Raw genomic sequence first — 7,907 nt, 5'->3', positions numbered from 1 at the left:
TTAAAGAGGCACCATTTGGGAACCCTGTATTTTGTGCTCACTTCTAAAATATCAATACTCACTGGAGTTATCCATTAAACCAAACCACTTGCTTCTGTTTTTCACATGTGAAGAGACCTAAGAAGACTGTGATTAGTAGAAGGCACTATAAGAGGGTGTGGATGGGGAGGACAGTTCTCAGTTACACTTAAGTTTGACAACTGTTTTGCACTAGCAATTAGATGACCCTTCCTGAAGACACATGGCTGGCACAGCCTCACTAAGTGTGTTTGGGGAAAGCTTTTTGTAAACACCTCAGGCCTCAATTTTTCACTAGGTTGGGATCTAACAATGGACCCCACCTAACAGCACTTTAAAGTGATTTAACCAATTAGAGGATTGAACCAAAATATTTGAAATGTCAATATGCTATATAAAGACTATACATAGACTCTTTGGTTTCTAGTAAAAAAGTATGTGGATTTTTTGACCTTGGGTAGGTGAACTTCAGACTCTGTCATGCCACAATGTGAATAAAGCCCATGCTAATAGAAAAGTAGTGGAGCTGAAGGTATCTATTGAGACAGAAGGTTAGAAGTTTCTTTGTAAACATCTAAGAACATTTCATGTGTATAGTTGGCACTTTACCCTGCCTCTCTCAAATTGCAAAATACCTTCATCTGAATTTCAATGCACAAATCACCTCCCAGTAAATGACTTTACAAAGATGAGGAAAAAGCACAGACCCTTCTGGAAGGTGCTGCCAGTTAACAGGTACCCTCAGGCCAACACAGCTTGAGGAATCCTAAGTCCAGATAGGAGCCCAGTCTCTTCAGCCTCCATGTCAAGTGTCCGTAGTTTGCCACCACAGAAGTCAGCTCGGAGCTTGGCAAAGGCAGGGTTCCTGAGCTTCCTGTTGCTTTACAGGAAGGTTACAGAAATGCCATTTCCATAGGGACATTTAGGAAACATGCTGATCCTGGCAAAGGAAACACATATTTCAAGATAATTATGCCTGAGCCAAAAGAGGTAGGGGTTAGTGGAATGGGGAAGGAGAGGAGGGAAAACAAACACACTAATGTTCTGCTCTAAAATGTGGACTCAGGAAATGTTTACTCATTCTTTGAGTACCTGATAAGTCCTGGATTCTTTAAAAAGATTACCACACTTGAGTGTCACAACTTCCCTGATAGCAAGGTATGATTTCCAATTTGCAAATGAGGAAACTGAAGCTCAAAGACCATAGTGAGAAACAGCCCAGACTCAGATAATAGAGCCTCATTGTGAATGAAACATTACGTATGGCACCAGGAATTTCTGCAAAACAAGGAAAAGGCCAAAGATGCATGGAAAGAACAGAGGTAGTATTGCCTTATACTTTACATTAATTGTTGACCTATCCCTCCATGACCCCACCCAATAAATGCCCTCCCCACTCCTGCAGAGTCAGACTGTCAGACTACCATTCTCACCACACAATCTACAGATCCCACTTTCCCCCTTCTCATAGAAGGTATGGAAATTACCTTGAGATCCATATTCTCATACCTGAAACAAAAACCTGAGCAGTACTCCCACAATTCCTGGACTCCTGATTTTTTTTCTTTTTCTTTTTGGACAATGCCATCCAGGCTTTTCTGTTCCTGCCGGCTACTGCAACGCCTTTCCAAAAAGGATAAAAAAGTTGATCAATACTTTGATTTTAAAATGTGACTATCAGGTTTCTCTGAGATCAAAACATCCTTAAAAATGCCAATGTCACTTAAACACTAGCACCCAGTGTTCTGAGGGACACAAATACGTACTCAAAAAAGACGTCCCTGTCTAATGAAAGGAATAGGTTGTAGAAACAGGGTCTCTACCTTGGAGTTATTCGGCAGTGGCCAAGTAGTGACCCTGAGCTAGGTGGTAGTTCCTATGTCTAGACACTCTAGGAAGGAGCAGCAACACTCTGTGTAATGGTGCTTCCCGTGACATATTAAGAGCATGATGTTCACGCAATCGCCCTGGGAAATGAAATCCCAACAGACATTCAAGAGTGACAGGTGAAAGGCACTTCCGGGTATTTACTGTCGGAAAACCACGCGGTCTCAGCTCCTCTGAGGGCTGCGCATTTTTACATTGAAAATACCACAAAACGGCCTTCATTTTCAACACAACTCTGAAATAGGACTCACAAACTCCAAAACTGTAAGTTCAATGATATTAAAACACCATTTCATTTAATAGTAAAATAAAAGGTTAGGCTCGCGGGCAGTGTCAGACCAGTAACAGTCGTAAATCAAGAGGCCTAAGGCAATTAGAACACATTGTGAATTGACAAAAAAGGGAAACTTTATCACAGAGCTTATGATAGGTATCAGGACCCACAGTAAATGGAATCAAATCATACCAAACACACAACTTCTTTGTAAGATGAAGTGTCAAACTGCTCTGAAGTGGCAGCCTACTGCAGACCTTTAACTCTTCACTGTCGTAAACCGTCAAGTACTCAGATGATTACGTCTGCTTTCGTAAATAGAATACCTCAAAACATTGATTTTTAAAGAAAATATGTATACGGGGACAAGTCCGGAATTTAAACAAAATATGTCAAAACAGGCAGTTAGAACAATCAGTTTATAAATTAAAAGGCTCTCAATCAGACGTTAATTCACTCCTCTGAAGACTGCAATTTATACCAAAACCGAAAAGAAAACTTTTGCAATGAGGATAAATATAGTTGTTTTGTAAAACATAATGCCAAGCCCCTTTCAGTCTAGGCTGTTAAAATCTGCTATGCGGCAGCCTCTGAGTTTGTAAAACGTCAAGTGTTCATCTTAGATGATTAATTTCCGAGTACTCTGAAAATATTTTCATTTCAAAAGAATATTTATGGAACACGACCAATACCAAAATTAAATAAATGCAAACGACTGCAATGTCATTAAAAACAAACAAACAAAACAACGATCCACGGCGATACGCAGTAAAATAAAATATTAACTAGATTTCCAAGGGGTTGATTCCCTTCCAAATCTTAAAGCAACAAACTCTTGGCCAACCAGACCGCTATTTTCTTTTTTAGTAAACTGCAAATAACACCAAACATTTTAAGGAAAACGCAAGAAAACATGAGGACCACGATTTTAAAATCAATCACGTGAAATACATACTTATATTACGTAAAAATACAAAACAGCAGTCAAAGACCACTGAAAATTATTCCGGGTGGTCAGGGAAACAGTAGCCTGTAGCCAGAAATAAATATATTTAAAACAGCATCTGAAGAAGACGGATTAAGAAATTTACACAAGCAAATGAGATTAAATATTGTGAAATGAAACACAATAGTGCACGCAAAGGCAGCTAAGGGCCATTATCTATCAAAATCCCACACGCCCTCCCTCAGCTCGTTAATTTCCTGCATTTCACATCTAAAATTACAGACGTCATCCAGTCCCTGATAAGAGAACTCACGAAAAGTTTACAGACCAAGATTTAACCAACGACATTGAAAAAAACAAAGGCAAAGTCAGGCCCATCGCGGCCAACGGACACTGCGCTGTCCTGGACTGACAGCAGCACAGGCAGCCGCCTCATCCTCTTCCTCGGGTTTAAATTGAAAACATCACACATGCTTAAAACCATGAAGAAAAGGGCACCAATAACAACACTTAAACTAATAAAATGGTATTAAAGAGCGATCACGATGGGAAATAAAACTCAACACTGCACCCAAGCGCGGCCAAGCGACCTTCCCTGTCACACATTCATAAACCCTTCGGACACGTCCGTTAAAGTACATTTTTACACAACACAACCGATTCTACGAAAATGACACCAGAAACAGCCAACTCTTGATCAGCGTTACAAATTACGCTGAATTCAACTTACATTTTTGTGATGACAGGAGGGAGGCGCCGCCATGTTCTCACATTCCTAGGGGCCACCGTACCTACCCCCACCCCCCAGCCCCCCAGGCCAATAAGGAATCCAGGTTGAAATCTAATCCACCGGACTCCCGCCTTCCATGCTGATGATTGGTGGGTCTGAAATGATAGACAGCCACACGGTCCACTCGATCCAAGGCCCCAGCTGAAGAACTGGTCTTTGGACATATTATTTCCTCTTTCTGCAAAGTGTGCTTCATATCTGTGATTATTATGCCCATCCCATACTGCCCAGCTCGATTCTTCAGGCACATACCATTGGCTCTTTTTTCTGTCATCTCTGATTTTGGAAATCTTGTTCACCCAATTTCTTCTGTTTCATCGCCGATTGCATCCTCCTCTGGCAAGCCTGTCCATGCTTTATTCCTCCCACCCCTACAGGTGGATGTGAGCTCCTCTTTTGTCAAAACGGGGATATGGAAAGACTTCAGCGCTTGGATGCAGGAGAATGATGTAGGCCCGAGTTAGCATAGGGCGTGGCATGGTTCAAAGGATGCAAGGTTTGCACTTGGAAATCTGGCAAGCTAGTTGCAATGTGAATGGCACGTGAATCGATGGGGTACACAAGGTGCAAAGGGAGTGGCCTTTGAGGATCAGGGAGGAGTATGTACACAGGAGCGGGAATATGAAACAACATGGCCGTCTCCCGTAGGAATGCAAGATCTGGCATTTTAGAAAAGATACTGAATGACGTAAGTGGGAAAAGATGGGGTAAGAAAAGCAGCCAAGGAAACGGACTTGGCCCAGTGGTTAGGGCGCCCGTCTACCACATGGGAGGTCCGCGGTTCAAACCCCGGGCCTCCTTGACCCATGTGGAGCTGGCCCATGCGCAGTGCTGATGCGCACAAGGAGTGCCATGCCACGCAGGGGTGTCCCCCGCGTAGGGGAGCCCCACGCGCAAGGAGTGCACCCTGTAAGGAGAGCCGCCCAGTGCGAAAGAAAGTGCAGCCTGCCCAGGAATGGCGCCGCCCACACTTCCCGTGCCCCTGAGACAACAGAAGCGGACAAAGAAACAAGAGGAAGCAAATAGACACAGAGAACAGACAAGGGGGGGGGGGGGGGGGGGGAATTAAATAAATAAATAAATCTTTAAAAAAAAAGAAAAGCAGCCAAAAGCAAAAAAGCTTGGGATGGATGCTCTCTGCTTGAAGAACCTTTGTGACTCTAAGGCCTTGAATAACAATATCCAATTTGCATTTCGTATCTATCAATGAGTATCTTTGTGCACAACGGATTGAAACAGAGACAAAAGGAAAAGGAAGGCCCTTTAGTTAGAAGAAGGCTGTGAGAATACAGCAGAGTTGCAGTGAGGGCTGGAGCTCCTACAGGTGCAGTGAAGATTCAAGGAAACCCAGGCTGAACTCATTAGCACAAGGGAATGGGGAGGATGGAACGTGGTGCCTAAGTGCAGTGAGATCTTGAAATGTATGTAAACTAAAGCGACTGTCAAACCCACTTTCTCGTCTATCACATTCAGTGCATATTAAAATATAATCACTGCTGGTGTGGTGGTTGAGTGATGGGCAGAACAACTATTTTAAAGGATTTTTTAATCTACCCAAAGCAAGCTGGCCAAACTGTACCGCAGGACTTTTCTAATCTAGTTCCCTACACTCTGCTACTCTTAGATCCCTTGAAGTGACACTGCCTTTTGCCAAGTGGGTGGAGTCCTCTTCACTCCTGTCTTCTTTCTCAACTCCCATAGCCAGTGAACAAATCCCCTCACCCTGACTGTCTGAAGGACCTTTAGCTTTTTATGTCACAGCCTGAAAAAAAAGTGTCCAAGTAAATGGTGCTATTGTTTTTAACGAAAAGGAAGGCAGTATATTGGAGCAGGGTGAGGGGCAGGTTTTGGAGTACGGGAGGAGGTGGCGTGGGAGTGATAGGCAGGGTTGGGTTCCCGTTAGGCCTTGATATTCCTGGGGAAGGCTTGTATTTTCTTCTAACTGCTATGAAAGGCACTGGCCATCTATCCAATAGCTATTCTGGTGCACAATGGGGAGCAGCTCGTGGGAATTCCACTTTGCTGCACAGCGCTGTTCTCCCTTTGTTTTAGCTCAACCATGAGGGTGTCCCTAAACATTTTCTTAGATAGCACCCTGACTCTGCTGCTGCCCTCCCTTCTGGCCTATTTAACTTCCAGGGGCTATCAGGGGACTTACCTTCTGAGGCAGTTCTGAGGGGATTATCAACCTGTTTATACCCCTTGGATATGATGGGGAAGTTGTATTCTAAGTATTGGAAAAAAGTTGAAAGATCAAAGGCTGATCCTTTGCTTTGCCTGGCTCTATATAGTATAGAAAGACAAGTCCACACACATGGATGACCTGAGCACCTTCAAATATACACACGCATATATAATTATAAAATATATATTGAAAAATACACATTGCAGGTCTGTATAGACCAATGAGTCATCACAAAGACAATATTGGAATTACCATCTGAATGAAGAAATACAAATTGTAGTTCAGGGTTTCATGCAACCCTGAAACCCCACACCTGGCCCCTTTTATGACATCTTCCTACCCCTTGAAGATTATCAATATCTTGACTTATACTAATCCTTCCTTATTTTCCCTTTTAGTTTCATTGCCTAACATTGCATCCCTAAATACTAAATTTTGCAGTTCAAAAATATAAAGAACCGTTATAAAATTGTTCAAAAGGGGATGCAAAATGACAAATATTGTATGATCTCACATACAATCAGAATATGCAAATTCATAGAGTCAGAAACTAGAATACAGGTTACTAGGGGTGGGGAGAGGGTTGGGGAAAGGGGAGTAATTGCTTAATTAGTACAGAGTTTCTGTGTAAGGAGGATGATAAAGTTTTGGTACTGGATGATGGTGACGGTAGCACAACATTGTGAATGTAATTACCACTAAAGTGTAAGCTTGAAAGTGGCTAAAATGGGGAGTTTTATGTTGTACTTGTTACCAGAACTTTCAAAATAATACATTTTAAAAATTAACAACAACAACAAAGAAAGTGGGATGAACCTTCCACCTAGGTCAAGAAAGACAACAGTTCCATTGAACCAGAAGTCTCCTGGGCTCCCTCCCATTCAGTCCTGCCTTCCTCCTACTAAGTGTTACCTAGCTTCAATCCTGACTACAAACAACATAATTTGGTTTCACCCATTTTTAACCTTTATAAAAATGGAAATATGTAGAGGGATTTCTTTTACTGTGACTTCTTTAATTCAAAATCTTGTTTTTGAAAGCCATTGGCATAGTTGTGTGAAGCTTAGTTCATTCATTTCATTGCTGTATAGGACTTCATTGTGCTCAACAAAGCACAATGGATTTATCCATTCTGATATGATGCTCGTTTATGTTGCTTTGATTTTGGATTTTACAACTAACACAACTATAAACAACTTTAGTAGATGTTTCTTCCCTCAGTGCTCGAGCAAGTACTTCTAAGACAATATTAAATAGAAGTGGTGATAGTGGGCATCCTTGTCTTGTTCCTGATCTTACAGGGAAATATTTTAGGATTTCACCATTGTAAATGATGTTAGCTGTGGGTTTTTCAGCAGGTGGAAGATAGAAAGATGTAAGAAGGAAAAGAGATAGTGTTGATAGCCAAAATCATTACACAAAGAAAAAAGGAGATCAAGGAAGTGGAAACACAGCAAACAGGAAACAAGCAGCAGCATGTAATTTTTTTTTATTAAAATTATTTATTTTTACAAATTACATTCAAAAAATACGAGGTCCCAATCAACCCCACCGCCCCCACCCCCCACTCCCCCCACAGCAACACTCTCTCCCATCATCGCGAGACATCCATTGCACCCAGTAAGTACATCTCTGAACATCACTGCACCCCGTAGTCAATGGTCCACATCATAGCCCACACTCTCCCACGTTCCATCCAGTGGGCCCTGGGGGGATCTACAATGTCCTGTAATTGTCCGTGAAGCACCACCCAGGACAACTCCACATCCTGAAAACGCCTCCACATCTCATCTCTTCTTCCCATTCC

This window comes from Dasypus novemcinctus, chromosome X, assembly GCF_030445035.2.
Source record: "Dasypus novemcinctus isolate mDasNov1 chromosome X, mDasNov1.1.hap2, whole genome shotgun sequence".
NCBI lineage: Eukaryota > Metazoa > Chordata > Mammalia > Cingulata > Dasypodidae > Dasypus > Dasypus novemcinctus.
The sequence above is the reverse complement of the archived record's forward strand: the minus strand, read 5'-3'. Positions refer to the sequence as shown.